Below are 18,625 nucleotides of genomic sequence, written 5' to 3' on the forward strand. Positions count from 1 at the left end.
ATGACTCTTTTTGACCTATGGTTTTCTCAGGGTATATGCCCAGTAGTGGGATTGCTGGGTCATATGGTAATTCTATTTGTAGTTTTTTAAGGAACCTCCATACTGTTCTCCATAGTGGCTGTATCAATTTACATTCCCACCAACAGTGCAAGAGTGTTCCCTTTTCTCCACACCCTCTCCAGCATTTATTGTTTCTAGGTTTTTTGATGATGGCCATTCTGACCGGTGTGAGATGATATCTCATTGTAGTTTTGATTTGCATTTCTCTAATGATTAATGATGTTGAGCATTCTTTCATGTGTCTGTTGGCAATCTGTATATCTTCTTGGGAGAAATGTCTATATAGGTCTTCTGCCCATTTTTGGATTGGGTTGTTTGTTTTTTTGTTATTGAGTTGCATGAGCTGCTTGTAAATCTTGGAGATTAATCCTTTGTCAGTTGCTTCATTTGCAAATATTTTCTCCCATTCTGAGGGTTGTCTTTTGGTCTTGTTTATGGTTTCCTTTGCTGTGCAAAAGCTTTTAAGTTTAATTAGGTCCCATTTGTTTATTTTTGTTTTTATTTCCATTTCTCTAGGAGTTGGGTCAAAAAGGATCTTGCTGTGATTTATGTCATAGAGTGTTCCGCCTATGTTTTCCTCTAAGAGTTTGATACTGTCTGGCCTTACATTTAGGTCTTTAATCCATTTTGAGTTTATTTTTGTGTATGGTGTTAGGGAGTGTTCTAATTTCATACTTTTACATGTACCTGTCCAATTTTCCCAGCACCACTTATTGAAGAGGCTGTCTTTTCTCCACTGTATATGCCTGCCTCCTTTATCAAAGTTAAGGTGACCATATGTGCGTGGGTTTATCTCTTGGCTTTCTATCCTGTTCCATTGATCTATGTTTCTGTTTTTGTGCCAGTACCAAACTGTCTTGATTACTGTAGCTTTGTAATATAGTCTGAAGTCAGGGAGCCTGATTCCTCCAGCTCCATTTTTCGTTCTCAAGATTGCTTTGGCTATTCGGGGTCTTTTGTGTTTCCAAACAAATTGTGAAATTTTTTGTTCTAGTTCTGTGAAAAATGCCAGTGGTAGTTTGATAGGGATTGCATTGAATCTGTAGATTGCTTTGGGTAGTAGAGTCATTTTCACAATGTTGATTCTTCTAATCCAAGAACATGGTATATCTCTCCATCTATTTGTATCATCTTTAATTTCTTTCATCAGTGTCCTATAATTTTCTGCATACAGGTCTTTTGTCTCCTTAGGTAGGTTTATTCCTAGATATTTTATTCTTTTTGTTGCAATGGTAAACGGGAGTGTTTTCTTAATTTCACTTTCAGATTTTTCATCATTAGTGTATAGGAATGCCAGAGATTTCTGTGCATTAATTTTGTATCCTGCTACTTTACCAAATTCATTAATTAGCTCTAGTAGTTTTCTGGTAGCATCTTTAGGATTCTCTATGTATAGTATCATGTCATCTGCAAACAGTGACAGCTTTACTTCTTCTTTTCCGATTTGGATTCCTTTTATTTCTTTGTCTTCTCTGATTGCTGTGGCTAACACTTCCAAAACTATGTTGAATAATAGTGGTGAGAGTGGGCAACCTTGTCTTGTTCCTGATCTTAGTGGAAATGGTTTCAGTTTTTCACCATTGAGGACAATGTTGGCTGTGGGTTTGTCATATATGGCCTTTATTATGTTGAGGAAAGTTCCCTCTATGCCTACTTTCTGCAGGGCTTTTATCATAAATGGGTGTTGAATTTTGTCAAAAGCTTTCTCTGCATCTATTGAGATGATCATATGGTTTTTCTCCTTCAATTTGTTAATATGGTGTATCCCATTGATTGATTTGCGTATATTGAAGAATCCTTGCACTCCTGGAATAAAACCCACTTGATTATGTGTATGATCCTTTTAATGTGCTGTTGGATTCTCTTTGCGAGTATTTTGTTGAGGATTTTTACATCTATGTTCATCAGTGATATTGGCTGTAGTTTTCTTTCTTTGTGACATCTTTGTCTGGTTTTGGTATCAGGGTGGTGGTGGCCTCGTAAAAGGAGTTGGGGAGTGTTCTGCCTCTGCAATATTTTGGAAGAGTTTGAGAAGGATAGGTGTTAGCTCTTCTCTAAATGTTTGATAGAATTCACCTGTGAAGCCATCTTGTCCTGGGCTTTTGTTTGTTGGAAGATTTTTAATCACAGTTTCAATTTCAGTGCTTGTGATTGGTCTGTTCATATTTTCTATTTCTTACTGGTTCAGTCTCGGCAGGTTGTGCATTTCTAAGAATTTGTCCATTTCTTCCAGGTTGTCCATTTTATTGGCATAGAGTTGCTCGTAGTTATCTCTCCGATCGTTTGTATTTCTGCAGTGTCAGTGGTTACTTCTCCTTTTTCATTTCTAATTCTATTGATTTGAGTCTTCTCCCTTTTTCTCTTGATGAGTCTGGCTAATGGTTTATCAATTTTGTTTATCTTCTCAAAGAACCAGCTTTTAGTTTTATTCATCTTTGCTATTGTCTCCTTCATTTCTTTTTCATTTATTTCTGATCTAATATTTATGATTTCTTTCATTCTGCTAGCTTTGGGGTTTTTTTGTTCTTCTTTCTCTAATTGCTTTAGGTGCAAGGTTAGGTTGTTTATTCGAGATGTTTCCTGTTTCTTGATGTAAGGTTGTATTGCTATAAACTTCCCTCTTAGAACTGCTTTTGCTGCGTCCCATAGGTTTTGGGTCATCATGTCTCCATTGTCATTTGTTTCTAGGTATTTTTTGATTTCCCCTTTGATTTCTTCAGTGATCACTTCGTTATTAAGTAGTGTATTGTGTAGCTTCCATGTGTTTGTATTTTTTACAGATCTTTTCCTGTAATTGATATCTAGTCTCATAGCGTTGTGGTCAGAAAAGATACTTAATATGATTTCAATTTTCTTAAATTTACCAAGGCTTGATTTGTGACCCAAGATATGATCTATCCTGGAGAATGTTCCATGAGCACTTGAGAAAAATGTGTATTCTGTTGTTTTTGGGTGGAATGTCCTATAAATATCAATTAAGTCCATCTTGTTTAATGTATCATTTAAAGCTTGTGTTTCCTTATTTATTTTCATTTTGGATGATCTGTCCATTGGTGAAAGTGGGGTGTTAAAGTCCCCTACTATGATTGTGTTGCTGTCTATGTCCTGTTTTATGGTTGTTAGTATTTGCCTTATATATTGAGGTGCTCCTATGTTGGGTGCATAAATATTTACAATTGTTATACCTTCTTCTTGGATAGATCCCTTGATCATTATATAGTGTCCTTCTTTGTCTCTTGTAATAGTCTTTATTTTAAAGTCTATTTTGTCTGATATGAGAATTGCTACTCCAGCCTTCTTTTGATTTCCATTTGCATGGAATATCTTTTTCCATCACCTCACTTTCAGTCTGTATGTGTCCCTAAGTCTGAAGTGGGTCTCTTGTAGACAGCATATATATATGGATCTTGTTTTTGTATCCATTCAGCCAGTCTGTGTCTTTTGGTGGGAGCATTTAAGCCATTTATATTAAAGGTAATTATCGATATGTATGTTCCTATTCCCATTTTCTTAAATGTTTTGGGTTTGTTATTGTAGGTGTTTTCCTTCTCTTGTGTTTCTTGCCTAGAGAAGTTCCTTTAGCATTTGTTGTAAAGCTGGTTTGGTGGTGCTGAACTCTCTCAGCTTTTGCTTGTCTGTAAAGGTTTTAATTTCTCCATCAAATCTGAATGAGATCCTTGCTGGGTAGAGTAACCTTGATTATAGGTTTTTCTCCTTCATGACTTTAAGTATATCCTGCCACTCCCTTCTGGCTTGCAGAGTTTCTGCCGAAAGATCAGCTGTTAACCTTATGGGGATTCCCTTGTGTGTTATTTGTTGTTTTTCCCTTGCTGCTTTTAATATGTTTTCTTTATATTGAATTTTTGATAGTTTGATTAATATGTGTCTTGGCGTGTTTCTCCTTGGATTTATCCTGTATGGGACTCTCTGTGCTTCCAGGATTTGATTAACTATTTCCTTTCCCATATTAGGGAAGTTTTCAACTATAATCTCTTCAAATATTTTCTCAGTCCCTTTCTTTTTCTCTTCTTCTTCTGGGACCCCTATAATTCGAATGTTTGTGCATTTAATGTTGTCCCAGAGATCTCCGAGACTGTCCTCAGTTTTTTGCATTCTTTTTTTCTTTATTCAGCTCTGCAGTAGTTATTTCCACTATTTTATCTTCCAGGTCACTTACCCGTTCTTCTGCCTCAGTTATTCTGCTATTGATCCCTTCTAGAGTATTTTTAATTTCATTTATTGTGTTTTTCATCGTTGCTTGGTTCCTCTTTAGTTCTTCTACATCCTTGTTAAATGTTTCTTGCATTATGTCAATCTATTTCCAAGATTTTGGATCATGTTTACTATCATTATTCTTAATTCTTTCTCAGGTAGACTGCCTATTTCCTCTTCATTTGTTACTTCTGGTGTGTTTTGATCCTGCTCCTTCATGTGCTGTGTGTTTTTCTGTCTTCTCATTTTGCTTATTTTACTGTGTTTGGGGTCTCCTTTTCACAGGCTGCAGGTTCATAGTTCCCATTGTTTTTGGTATCTGTCCCCAGTGGCTAAGGTTGGTTCAGTGGGTTGTGTAGGCTTCCTGGTGGAGGGGACTAGTGCCTGTCTTCTGGTGGATGAGGCTGGATCTTGTCTTTCTGGTGGGCACGTTCCACGTCTGGTGGTGTGTTTTGGGGGTGTCTGTGGCCTTATTATGATTTTAGGCAGCCTCTCTGCTAATGGATGGGGCTGTGTTCCTGTCTTGCTAGTTGTTTGGCATAGGGTGTCCAGCACTGTAGCTTGCTGGTCGTTGAGTGAAGCTGGGTCTTGATGTTGAGATGGAGATCTCTGAGAGATTTTCGCCATTTGGTATTATGTGGTGCTGGGAAGTCTCTTGTGGACCAGTGTCCTAAAGTTGGCTCTCCCACCTCAAAGGCACAGCCCTGGTGCCTGGCTGGAGCACCAAGAGCCTTTCATCCACATGGCTCAGAATAAAAGGGAGAAAGAAAAGAAAGAAAGAAAGAAAGAAAGAGGATAAAATAAAATAAAATAAAACTATTATAATGAAAAAATTTTTTTAATTAAGAAAAAATTTATGAAGAAATTTTTTTAATTTTTAAAAATAAATTTATTAATTTTTTATAATAAAAATAAGAAACAAATTATTAAGAAAAAATTTATTAAGAAAAAATTTTTAAATAAAACATAAGAAAAAAGTTAAGAAAAAATCTTTAATTTTTTAAAATAAAAAATAAGGAAAAAATTATTAAGAAAAAAAAAATATTTTAAGTAAAAAAAAAACAGACGGACCGAATCCTAGGACAAATGGTGAAAGCAAAGCTATACACACAAAATTTCACCCAGAAGTATACACATATACACTAACAAAAAAAGGGAAAGGGGAAAAATTAATATATCCTGCTGCCAAAGTCCACCTCCTGAATTTGGGATGATTCGTTGTTTATTCAGTTATCAACAGATGCAGGCACATCAATTTGTGGAGCTTTAATCCGCTGCTTCTGAGGCTGCTGGGAGAAATTTCCCTTTCTCCTCTTTGTTGTACAGCTCCTGGGGTTCAGCTTTGTATTTGGACCCACCTCTGTGTGTAGGTTGCCTGAGGGCATCTGTTCTTCGCTCACACAGGACAGGGTTAAAGGAGCAGCTGCTTCGGGGGCTCTGGCTCACTCAGGCGGGGGAGAGGGAGGGAGGGGTACGGATGCGGGGTGAGCCTGCGGCGGCAGAGGCCAGCATGACATTGCAGCAGCCTGAGTTGCACTGTGCGTTCTCCCAGGGAAGTTGCGCCCAGATCACGGGAGCCTGGCCGTGGCGGGCTGCACAGGCTCCCAGGAGGGGCAGTGTGGATAGTGACCTGTGCTCACACACAAGCTTCTTGGTGGCGGCAGCAGCAGGATTAGCGTCTCATGCCCGTCTCTGGGGTCCGCGCTGATAGCCGCATCTAGCACCCGTCTCTGGAGCTCGTTTAGGCGGCGCTCTGAATCCCCTCTCCTTGTGCACCGTGAAACAAAGAGGCAAGAAATAGTCTCTTGCCTCTTCGGCAGCTGCAGACCTTTTCCCGGACTCTCTCCCGGCTAGCCGTGGCACCCTAACCCCTTCAGGCTGTGTTCACGCTGCCAACCCCAGTCCTCTCCCTGCAATCCGACAGAAGCCGGAGCCTCAGCTCCCAGCCCCCGCCCACCCCGGAGGGTGAGCAGACAAGCCTCTCGGGCTGGTGAGTGCTGCTTGGCGCCAAGCCTCTGTGCAGGAATCTCTCTGCTTTGCCCTCTGCACCCCTGTGGCTGCGCTGTCCTCCATGGCTCCGAAGCTTCCCCCCTCTGCCACCCGCAGTCTCCGCCCACAAAGGGGCTTCCTAGTGTGTGGAAACATTTCCTCCTTCACAGCTCCCTCCCACTGGTGCAGGTCCCGTCCTTATTCTTTTGTCTCTGTTATTTCTTTTTTCTTTTGCTCTACCCAAGTACATGGGGAGTTTCTTGCCTTTTTGGGAGGTCTGACGTCTTCTGCGAGCGTTCAGTGGGTGTTCTGTAGGAGCAGTTCCACGTGTAGATGTATTTCTAATGTATCTGTTGGAAGGAAGTTGATCTCCACGTCTTACTCTTCCGCCATCTTGCCCAGCGCCTAGCCAACATCTCTATTCTTAAATGGAGCATAAATAACATTTATTGGCTAAGATTATTTGCAATAAACAAGACTGTTTACTGTTTACCACCTAGCAGATGACTATTTGTAAGTCTCACTGAGTGTGCTAAAAGCTTATACTGAGCTCTCATTTTACCAGAGTGAATTTAAATTAACTTCAGCAGCCAGAATTAATGAAACCGGGTAAATGATGCAAAGATATTCCACAGGGTGTTCTGTTTTAGTTAGAGATAGAAAATGTGAGTCATTAGAGGTTTTTAAAAATGTTGCATTCTATTACTTTCTCAAATTTTAAATCTAGGAATATAGATGAAAACTAAAAAATGTTAGCCACCTTAGTTCAGTTTTTAATGTATATCAGCTCTGAATTTATATTGAGTGAATAGTAAAGAGTCTGAATGAAGAACATAATCTGGAGGCATTCAGGCACAAGTCATAAATTTTATTAGAAGTGGAGTATCTGTTAATTAGCAGGCAGCTATATAACTTAAGTATAAAGCCACTACAATTCAAACATTGTAGCATTACTACATGAATGAACACATACACAAATTAAACAGAAAAGAATATCCACAAATAGTTCTAAGTATGTCTGGGAAGTTTGATTGTGATAAAGTCAAGTTATAATCTTTAAAACTGATGCCTAGAAAACTACACACCCATTGAAAACTAAAGTCTGTACCTCACAGTACATACCAAAATAAATTACACCAGTTGCACATGTAAGAAGCTTGCAAGTTGCCACTTTACCCTAACAAGATGCATCTTTTACAAATGTTTTCTCCTGCTCTGTGGCTTGTCTTTTCATTATCTTCTTAGTGATTTTCACAGAGCAGAAATTTTCTATTTTAATGAAGTCTAGCTTATCAATTCTTTCTTTCATGGATTGTGCCTTTGGTGTTATATTTTAAAAGTCATTGCCATACCCAAGGTCATCTAGGTTTTCTCTTATGTTATCTTCTGGGAGTTTTACAGTTTTGTGTTTTACATTTAGGTCTGTGGTTCATTTTGACTTAAGTTTTATGAAGGATATAAAGTCTGTGTCTAGAATTTTTTTTTAAACTATGGACACCCAGTTGTTTCAGCACTATTTGATGAAAAGACTATCTTTGCTCCATTGTATTGCCCCAGTTCTTTTGCCAAAGATCAGTTGACTGTATTTATGTGGGTCTATTTTGGGGCTCTTTATTCTGTTCCATTGATCTATTTCTTTCACTAATACCACCCTGTCTTGATTACTGCAGCTTCATAATAAGTCCTCAAGCTGGGTAGTGTCATCCCTTCAACTTTGTCCTTCTTCAGTGAGGTGATAGCTATTCTGGGTCTCTTGCCTCTTTATATGGACTTTAGAATCAGTTTGCCAATAACCATAAAATAACTTGCTGAGATTTTGATTGGGATCGCACTGAATTTCTATAGATTAAGTTGGAAAGAATTGACATTTTGATAATACCGAGTCTTCCTATTCATGAACATGCAATATCTCTCCATTTATTTAGTTATTCTTTGACTTCATTCATCACGGTTTTGTAGTTTTCCTCCTATAGAGGTTGTACTTATTTTATTAGATTTATACTTCAGTATTACATTTTTGGCAATATAATGTAAATAGTGTGGGGTTTTTTAAACCTATTCCACTTGCTCATTATAGGTATATAGGAAAGCAATTGCCTTTTGTATATTAACCTTGGATCCTGCAACCTTCCTATAATCACTTATTAGTTACAGGAGTTTTGTGTCAACTCTTTAAGATTTTCTACATAGATGATCATGTCACCTGTGAACAAAGACAGCTTTATGTCTTCCTTCTCAATCTGTCCTCGTTTTCTTTTCTCTTCTTGCCTTATTGCATTAGCAAGGACTTGCAGCACAATACTGAAAAGTTATAATAAAGGAGGACATCCTTGCCTTGTGCTTAATCTTACTGGGAAAGCATTGAGTTTCTCTCCAGTAAGTATGATGTTACCTGTTGTTTTTTTTGTAGATCGTATTTATCAAGTTAAGAAAGTCCCTCTCTATTTCTAGTTTACCAAGAGTTTTTCTCATGAGTACATGCTGGATTTTGTCAAATGCTTCTTCTGCATGTATTTATATGTTTTTTTCCTTTTTTGTCTTGGATGGATTATATTAATTAATTTTCAAATGTTGAACCAGCCTTACATACCTGACACAAATCCCGTTTGGTCATGCAATATAATTGTTTTTATACTTTTTTGGCTTCAATTTGCTAACATTTTGTTGAGACTCTCTGACACAATTTTTATCACATTTCTACTATAAAAGGTTTGGCAGTCTAACGACTTTAAGCTATTAATTAGTCTTATCAAATTTTCTTTTTATTCAGAGATACACCATAGCAGAACCCTGAGGGAATGGATGGTGAATGGTAAGGCCTGAATTTACACTTCTTTTATTCTTTATACCCTGAACCTGTCTCTCAACAAGTGTTTATGGCTGATGTTTATTTTTTTGGAAATTAGACATAGCTCACTCCATTCATTCATTCAACAGATTCTACAACAGAAGGGAGACTTCTAAGGAGGTAGGGTGTATTAGTGGGGCTGCAGGTTATTACAGGGAATCCAAGCAAGGCCTCATAATGGAGACGGTGATATTTGAGAAAAGACCTTAAAAAGTGAGTGGATGAGTACTGTAGATAGTAAAGAGAACAGCAATTCAGGTAAAGGGAAGAGCAAGTGAAAATGTCTGCCTACTATACTTGTTGAACATCAAGGACTAAAGAGTGTTTGGAAAAGAGTGAGCAAGGAATAGAGGTGGAGGAGATGAGATCATATATATAATGTGGAGGGTAATCATGTAGCAACTTTCCAGCATTTTAAGAACTTCAGCTTCAACTATAATGAAGGGGAAGACACTGAAGTCACATAATTCTTCTGACTTAGATTCTCAAAGGGTTCTCCGGCCACTGTGTTAAGGACACATTTCAGAGGGATAATAATTAAGATGACAGACAAGGAAATCTTAATCATGAGTGGTAATAGTGGAAAAATCGAGAAATTGTCAAATTCTGCTTCTATCTCAAAGATAGGGCTGACACATTTCGCTTCTGTATTGGATGTGAAAGGAGAGAGAAAGAAAAAAGTCAAAGATGACTCACATTTTGTAACTGAGCACCGAGAAGAATGGAGCTGCCCTTTTCTGTTTTGGAAAGGCTACAGAAAAAGCATGAGTGACTATGTGTGTATTTGATTGACACGTATATTAAGTTTGGGATGTCTATTAAATGACAAAACAGAGATATTCTTTTAGTAAGCAGTCTTGTTAGGTGGGCCCAGTCCATAAAGGACAACCATCAACCTACCTAATCTGCTCAATTTGAAGACCCATAAAGGACTTTGGGGCATTAGTGTGAAGAGGGCTTCCTTCTGCGTTTGTGTGTATGTGTGTTATTTGCTTTGACACTGTGGTTAGGCTAAAGTAACACTATTCTGGGCTTTCATCTTTGGCAACTTTTTTCTCACCAAGAAACTTTTTTATTGGGTTGATGCCAAATGAGTATTTGCTTGATTCATGTCCTGATTCTTTAACTATTTTCCTAGTTTGGACAGCCACAAATTTGGTTAGTATTTGTTCATTTCACCCTTCAACATGGACACACTTGAAGCGAAGTGAACTCCCACCACACTGATGGTAGACTCCATCTGAGCATGCTCAAAAGAGCACAGAAGGTTGTCCACGGGGAGGGTACTATCAGAGGCTGATTGACAGTATCTGTGTTGTAGACCAACTTAAGGGCAAACACATATGGTTCTTACGCTTTCCTGCTCCTGATAATAGGCAATGGCAGACTCTGGATCATAATGTTTGAACCCAGCAGGAATAGTTTTGCATTCTATGTGGCATGACTATGATAAGGGGTCTATATCTTATCTAGCATGTATCTTCTTTTTTATGCTACACAAATACAAGGCTGTCACTTTCTGAGACAATAAACTTTCTCTGGCTGGGACAGATTCAAAGCAGATGCCAAGTTAGAAACATTTCTGAATTAGGTAATTTGGGTTCCTTGACCAGGTGAAAAAAACAAAACAAAACTGTTTTTCTTCTTGGTTTCACATTTAAACAATATGAGTTAGTCTAAACTATATGACCAAAAAATAGAACTACTAAAATAACAGGCCCTTATCATGATTATTTTGATATAATAAATAATAGAGGGGTATTGCTTTACTAATAACTGCCAGCATTTAGTAACGACAAGCCAAACATTAAGTCTTTAGGAAATCTGTGACCTTCTTCATTTCTTACAATACCTCTGTCAGATTGATACCAGTATTTATCACCATTGATGAAGAAACTCAGTTTCAGAGGAAGACACTGAGGCACAGAGAGGTTAAATGTAACTTGTCCATAATTGCCTTAGCTGCTATGCTAGTCTGTTTCATCAACCACTATCACCACTATCACATTTCTTTAATTGGACTTTAGATTCAGATAAACAATTTTTCCTGGTTGCAAGGAAATCATTTAACAAGCCCAGATTGCAATGCTTGAAATGCAAGTCTGAGCCCAAATCTGAGAACCCTAAACCATGTGATCACTAAAAATACTGAGCATCAATTCTGAGCCTTCTAATATGAGTTTGCATTTAAAATAACAGGTCCTATTAGGAACAAGTGTACAAATGGCATTCTAAGAGGGAATATATCCAACAGGTGTTTTAAATTCCTTTAGTGGTAATGAAAAAGTATGAAGGCATTTCCTGCAATACTAAATGAGCTGATTTGCTTTTGGTGGGTAAACACTGAACTTTGCTTACAAAACTTAACCTGAAAGTATTTTCTAAGTATCTTGCTATTACTCTACTCAAAGTTAGCCTTGTTATCTCCTTTAACAAACAAGAATGCTAAGACACAGTCTCAGTTAGTATAGTATGGATAAATCTTTTGCAGTCTTGGAGAAACTTGTACATTAATGAGTGTCTTCAATTTGGGGAAGACAGGAATTCACAATTGCCATTCTCTATGCATATTATTGCCATATAAACTAATTCCAGCAAAAGAAAGCTATAGTTAGGTAAATCCTTTCATAAAGGGACGCAGTCACTCAGGAATACTTTATAACCTAAAATGACTGGACAGTCGGTAACCAATGAATTATCCTAATGCTGTTTCATTTCAGAGGTCCTTTATTCCAATGACTTTCACTGCTATACTTCTCTTTTCCTTTTGGGATTAAGAACTATGCATAAAGTCTTACTTACTCTAAGGTTCACCTTGTACCTCTCCTGTCATACAACTCGTCACTTTCCACATCATATGCCACCAAATGCCAAAAAGAAATCTGAGTACTCTGCGGTCATGGCACAGGTATTTCTAAAGAGATGAACACCTTTTCAAAAATCACTAATCTGAGAATAAATATATGGGGAAATGAACTGGAGACGTGACTGGAATCAACTGAAACTGTGAGAGGCCAGCAGGGCAGATATGTGTGTCTGTATGTGCCTTAAAGAATAATGTTCTCTATGAGAAAAAATGCTTTATTGCCCCAAACTTTAATCCAATTAATATCTGGGAATATATTTCAAGACCACTTGTATATATGTGTAGGTACATAATGTTAGCATTGTATATTATTTGTGTTATGTTCTCCCTTCTATTCATGGGAATATGTTGCCTTTAACTTTTAACCTTTCTTGTTGATTTTGTACATGCATGAAGGTTCACACAGTAAGATAAGTTCAAGGATTTCTTTCTCCAATACTATTGATATGAATTCCTATTATTTAATTTCTTTTTGATAGATTTTCAGATGACAGTCTAAGATAGTTCTGCCAATGGAAATCACAGGACTACCAAATATGGAAAAGACTTTGGAACACTTACAGTGTGTTTTCATGGTCTGCATCAGAATTCTACAGAAGGCTTTTGGCTGAATTGGCAGTGAAATGAGAATGGAAAGTTAGTGTATCAGTTACTTTTCAGTGTGGTATTTTTTCTTTTCTACTATTCTACTATGTATTAGAAATTACGTAAAAATCAGGAGAAGAGAAATGGTTAAGAAAAAATATGATCTGTCACGTTAAAGACATTCGTCACTTACCTAGACTCACAGGTAACATGAGAGAACATGAGAGCTGGATTGTGAGAGCTAACCTTGTTCCAATTGCCTCACTGTCTTGATGAAAAGCTTTGAGGCTCAAAGAAGGAAGTGACCCTGCCAGAAGCATACCATAAATCAGTGATGAAAGGGAGACTCCTTGGCTTCTGTAGAGCCATGCCTCTGTGCACAAGGTGTTAAAGAAGCATTAATTAAATGCCCCTTTACCTAACAACGTGGAGCTTAATCATAGGGTTTGGGCTTCTTCTCTCTTCTTTTCTTTTGCTTTCTCTTTTACATCCTTGGGGGCCTTAGTTTTTAGTTACTTTCTTGAACTGGATTTACAAGACATTTATTTTCACTAGCCCTTATTGTTTTGGATTGTAGGCTGAATTTTTAAGAAGTTGGGGAAGGATACTGAACTGCTGAAAGTTAACAGAGTTTTGACAAAGAAATAAAAATAATTATAATACCAATTTCCCTGGGTATTCCCTGTGTACTTTAGGGGTAAAAATATTGTTTGTAAAGTGATTTCAAAATGTGCAAATATTACCTGTGGTACATAACCTACTGGTTAAGAGCACTAACTCTGAAATTAATTTGCCTGGATCTTTTTTCCCCAGCTCCACCACTTATTAGTGGTGGGACCTCAGGAGTGTTACTTCTTTGTGTTTCACTTCCTCTTTGAAGAACAAGGGCTTAATAACCTCACCATTTTACAGAGCTGTGGCATGGAGTTAATACAGGTAGAGTGCGTAGGAATCTAAGCCACACTTAAGTCTTGTAAAATCAATCTTACTATTGTTGTTACTACTATTATTATTTTGTTAGCCGTCCTTGTAAAAGTTTGCCAGCAGTACTCACTTGCTTTTCTTTTTGTTGTATATTCTCTACATCACACTTAAGCGTTCTACCAAACCCTAAGAGGCTCTTTTCAGATATTTTACAACTCTTTACTTGTTTGTCACAGCAAAAGGAAAAGGAGTGTGGCTCCCCTTGATTGAACAACCGGAATTTTGGTTTTCTCCCATTCATACACATTGGTGAACAGATGTGAAAAAACGACTCCATGGGGTTTTCAGTCTGGAGCCAAACATCCAGGCTCTGTGTAACTCGACACTATTATGCACACATGTTGGTCCCTTAGGACCCAAAAGAATCGCAACTAATCCCATCATTATTTCAGGAATATGAAGAATGCTTTTTGTGAAGTAGCTGAACATAACAGAAATACAAGAAAAGGCAGAGGTGTTTCGTATCACAACTTTTTGAGAAATGCTTAGAGCTCTAAGATGTAGCTGACAATTCCCCCATCAGCTAATACTTTCAAAGTTATCATAAATTTCACCATAAATACATTTTTTCAGCAATGACAATACGCGGTGACTATACTGCTCAATTCCTCACAGTGTCAGCATTAAATACATTAAAAGGGTAAGTTAAAATATGTGTCTGATTGCTTCTGACATAACCCCGAGATCTCTTTTATTTCTGTACTCCATCAAGTATAATGTGGAACATTAACACAAATTATTTCTAAACACTAACAAGCAATGTAGCAACAAGTGGCAGACAATCAAGGGGAATTTTGCCATAGCATGGTGCTTATTTTGTTTCAAGCAGGAATGCAAACCCAAAGGATGTAATTTAGAGGAAACTCTGTCCTGTCTATTCTCTAGGAACTAGAACAAGGAGACGGAGAGAAGATGATTCTGGGTAAATCAAACCGTTTTCTCCTAATTACGGCTGAATAATAGGGAGCAAACTCCCATGGAAGGTTGTGATCTGCTTGAAGAAAGCTAGGAGGTTGCCCTGGCTAGGGTCTTTCATATACAGTTATTCAAGCTCAGACTTGATCATCTGTCAGGGATGCTACAGTAGGGAGAGTTTTGCCGTAGCTGTGAGACTCAGCAAGATCACTTCCAACTCTAAAACCTACAATTTTAATTTAATCACCAACACCAGCCATCATTAAGAGCAACCTCAAATAACTCCAAATCTGTTCATCTACTCACATATTCTTTACACAGTCAACAGGCCTCGAGTGATTACTACATGCCAGGCACAGTTCTAAGAAACAGAATAAGGGATAAGAAAGGTAACACCCTCTGTCACTGTGGGGCTTGAGTTCTTGGGAAGAAGTTCACCTAAATACAAAGAGACACCAAAGATAATATTTGTTTTGATTATTATTCTGTGAAAGAAGTAAGATAATCTGATAAATTGGGACTAAGGTTAGTAGCACAATCAAGGAAAAAATATCTTTAAGAGATGAGTGCCAAAGAAGAGAAAGGAATCATTTATAGAAAATTTTTCTGGAAATAGTATTTCCAAAACATGGGAACAGCAAATACAAAGGCCCTGAAGGCAAGATGAAGCAAGATTAGAGCTTAGAGCTCTAATCAAGGAACAAAAAGAAGCTAAAAGGTTAAGTCAGGAGATAACCACACACATTTACACCAGGGGGTCCCTAACTTCAAGTCTACGTGGATATATTCTTGAGGTGAGTTAGACATATATATCATCCAAAAACAAAAAAAGATTGACTCCAAAATTATTCTGGAAATTCTGAGTGAGACTACAAAGGCACAACCATATTAAAGATCACAGCCATCATTCTCCAAACTCCACTCTGACCATCACTTGCAGGCATTTAACGGGGGTGTTTAATATCCTCTCTAAAATATCGGGCAGGAAGAACAAACATCCCAACATATCTGAACCGTGCACCTAGTGTCTCACAATTGAAAAGTAGCTGGAGCTCACCCTGCTGATGGCTTTGCCGGGTTTTTTCACCTTTTATTAAGAGTCTCATCTCTTTTAAGAACTGGGATATATTTTTTGAGGGAAATAAACTATAGGAAAATTCAACTGACAGAGATCATACTGTACTTGACTTTTCTGTTCTTTGCTTCATTTATTTGTTGAGACAAACGTTTGTTCTTAGCCTTTTTGTAATGGCTCTGTTAAATAGAACGGAAACAAAATACACTGCACATAATTAAAGAACACAATTTAAGTTCTGAAATATGCATATACCCATGGAACTGTCAACACAATCAAGAAAGGGAACATATCCATCACTTGCAAGTGTTTTTATGTCTCATTCATAAAGCCCCTTTTTTCCCCTCACATTCCACCCCTCCACATCCCCAAGTGACCACTGATATGTTTTCTATCGTTAGAGATGTGTTTGCAATTTTCTAGAAATTTATATAAATGGATTCACACAGTGAGGACTCTTTTATCTGGCTTCTTTCACTGAATGTAATTATTTTGAGAGTAATTCATATTTTTGTAGGTATCAATAGTTCATTTTGCTTTGCTGAGTAGTGTTTCACTGTATGAGTATACCACAATATGTTGATTCATTCGCCTGTTGATGGGTGCTCGAGGTTGTTACAATTCTGTCTATTAAAAATAAAGATGCTATGATAATCCACGTACAATCTTTGTATGAACATATGCTTTCATTTTTCTTGCATAAATGTCTAGGTGCAGAAAGGCTGGATCATACAGTAGGTGTATGTTCAACTTATAAAGAAACAGCCAAACTGTTGACTGAAGTGACTGTACCATTTTCCTTCCCACTAGCACTGCAAAAGACTTCCAGTTCCTACACTGCCTCACCAATACTTGGTGTGCTTGGACTTTTCTATTTTTAGCCATTCAATAGGTGTGTGGTTGTACCTACTTGGACTTTCATTTTCATTTAGATAATATTTCATTATATTGAGCTACATCATGTACTTATTTGCATCGGTACACATCCTTGGAAGGATTACTTTTTAAATGTTTTTACCCATATTGTTAATTTTTTAAAAGTACTGAGTTTTTAGAATTCTATACGTGTTAGAGACACAAGTCTTTTCAGGTATATAATTTATAAATAGAGAAACCTCTACCTGAGGATTCTTCTAAGTTCAGGATATGTAGCTATCCGATGGATGAAAGATTATGTTGCCAGGCCTTCTCCATAAAAAACAGTAGAGTCCAAAGACCCTTGTGGCTGCGTGTTGCTCAGCAGGCTCAGATGCCACTTCTGCTCCACAGTGACCTTCCTCGGAATACGGTGCAGACGCTCGCATCGCATCCTCATCCTTACAGAGTCTTGAAAGGCACACCAGCATTTACAGCAGTTCAGTCGGGAAGGCCTCTTTGAAACTGCTGACTGCGACTGTGCTGGTGGAAAGAAACACTGCACCTTACCTTGAGTCTGGCGCTCGTCTGAATTGTGCCCTAGATCACGTCCTCTGCTGGATGTACTCCTAGCAAGCAAATGCCAGCATTCTGTTTCACTGGGCAAGGTCTCCGTTCCTCCCTGGGTATTCTCGCAGGGTTGAGAAGGTTGGCGACCGCAGGGCTTTTCATTAAGCACTCATCATGGAAAACACGGACCTTCCTTGCAACACGCGGGCAAGTTTCCTTCCCACTGGCCAAGAAGGCTTTGGGATGAGAACCTAGCAAGGAACTGCACGCACTCTGGTTCGTTCAAGAAAATTCACTCTGCCTCAGGTTGCCTCTCAGGGTACTCCAGGGGTGAATAGAAGACGGGCAACAGGACTGTTTCTCAGGCAGCTCTGAGGACGCAGCTCTCCGGTTGGTCACTGGGGCAAATTGTGCCCTTCCCGTCCCCCTCCACTTTCACGGTTGACACCTAGCTCATGTACCTGAAGTTCACAAGCAGGCCACATAGACACATGCCACACCCATGGGCCCTTCCATGACAACACTTTGGCTAGCAGGAGTCCTCCTGAGGTGAATGGCGTGAGCCGGTGAACGCCTTAGTGTCGCCTACCTCACCGTGGATCTTGCAAAGGCCTAACAGTCTTCAAAGGCTGAGAGCACATGTCTCCAGCTGGATCTGAAGTCGACGTGCTGCTTGCGAGGGGAAGACGTCAGCTATGAATTCTGAGAACCCTTGCCATGGCGGTGTTTGTTCCAGCGCAGCTCAGGTTTACCAGCTGGGGTCCCCTTGCATTGCACAGCAGACCAGGGAGAAAACTCTTCCTGAGGAGTCTTCTAAGCGGTGGCTATCTGGCTCTCCGACGGAAGAAACACATTGCTGCCTGGCCTTCGGCATACCAACAGTAGCGCCCAAAGACCATCATGAGGCATGAGGTTGCTCAGAAGGCACAGATGACACTTTCGGTACACAGTGATTTTCCTCGGAAAAGGGTGCAGTCGCGAGCGTCCTCAGATATGTAAAAGGCACACCAGCATTACAGCACTTCAGTGGTGAAAGCCTCGGGTCTACTTGTGACCACCAAGTTTGCTGATGGAAACACTGCCCCTTATGTTGAGTATGCCACTCAGCCGACCTTCTCCTTAGCTGAAGTAGTCTGCTGCATGACCTCCTGGCAAGGAGCGGCAGGCACACTGTTTCTTTCGAGAACACTCACTCTTCCTCCCGAGGAATTCCTGCAGGGTGCCCAAGATGGGCGCCCGCCCACCTCTGCCCCCGTGCTTTTCCTTCAGTTTTCTGGCCCCAAGCCTCCTGTTCCGAAGGGGCCAAAAATGCTTTAGCCCTCAGGATCCAGTTTCTACGTGCAAACCCAGCCTGTGGAGCAGCCCCTTCTGCTCAGCTACAAGAGAGCCATGCGACACACCAGGCGCTCCTGTGAGGAGCCTTTTGTAAGCAGAGGTTCTCTGCAAGGTGACGTGCCTAGCCAAGACAGCGCTTCAGTCAGGCGTTGTCGACTTTGGAACTTTCAATCTCCCAGCAGTGCTTCGGGAAAAGTGTCCATCATTTTAGGCTGGTTGTAAAGTTACATTTCTGCTGGAGGTGAAGGGTCGTCAGCTTTGAGTTCGTAGAATCCATGTAACTCGCCGGGTACGATTCAGTGCAGCTAATAGCTAAGCCGGGAGTCTGACA

Source organism: Balaenoptera ricei, chromosome 1, assembly GCF_028023285.1.
Source record: "Balaenoptera ricei isolate mBalRic1 chromosome 1, mBalRic1.hap2, whole genome shotgun sequence".
Lineage (NCBI taxonomy): Eukaryota > Metazoa > Chordata > Mammalia > Artiodactyla > Balaenopteridae > Balaenoptera > Balaenoptera ricei.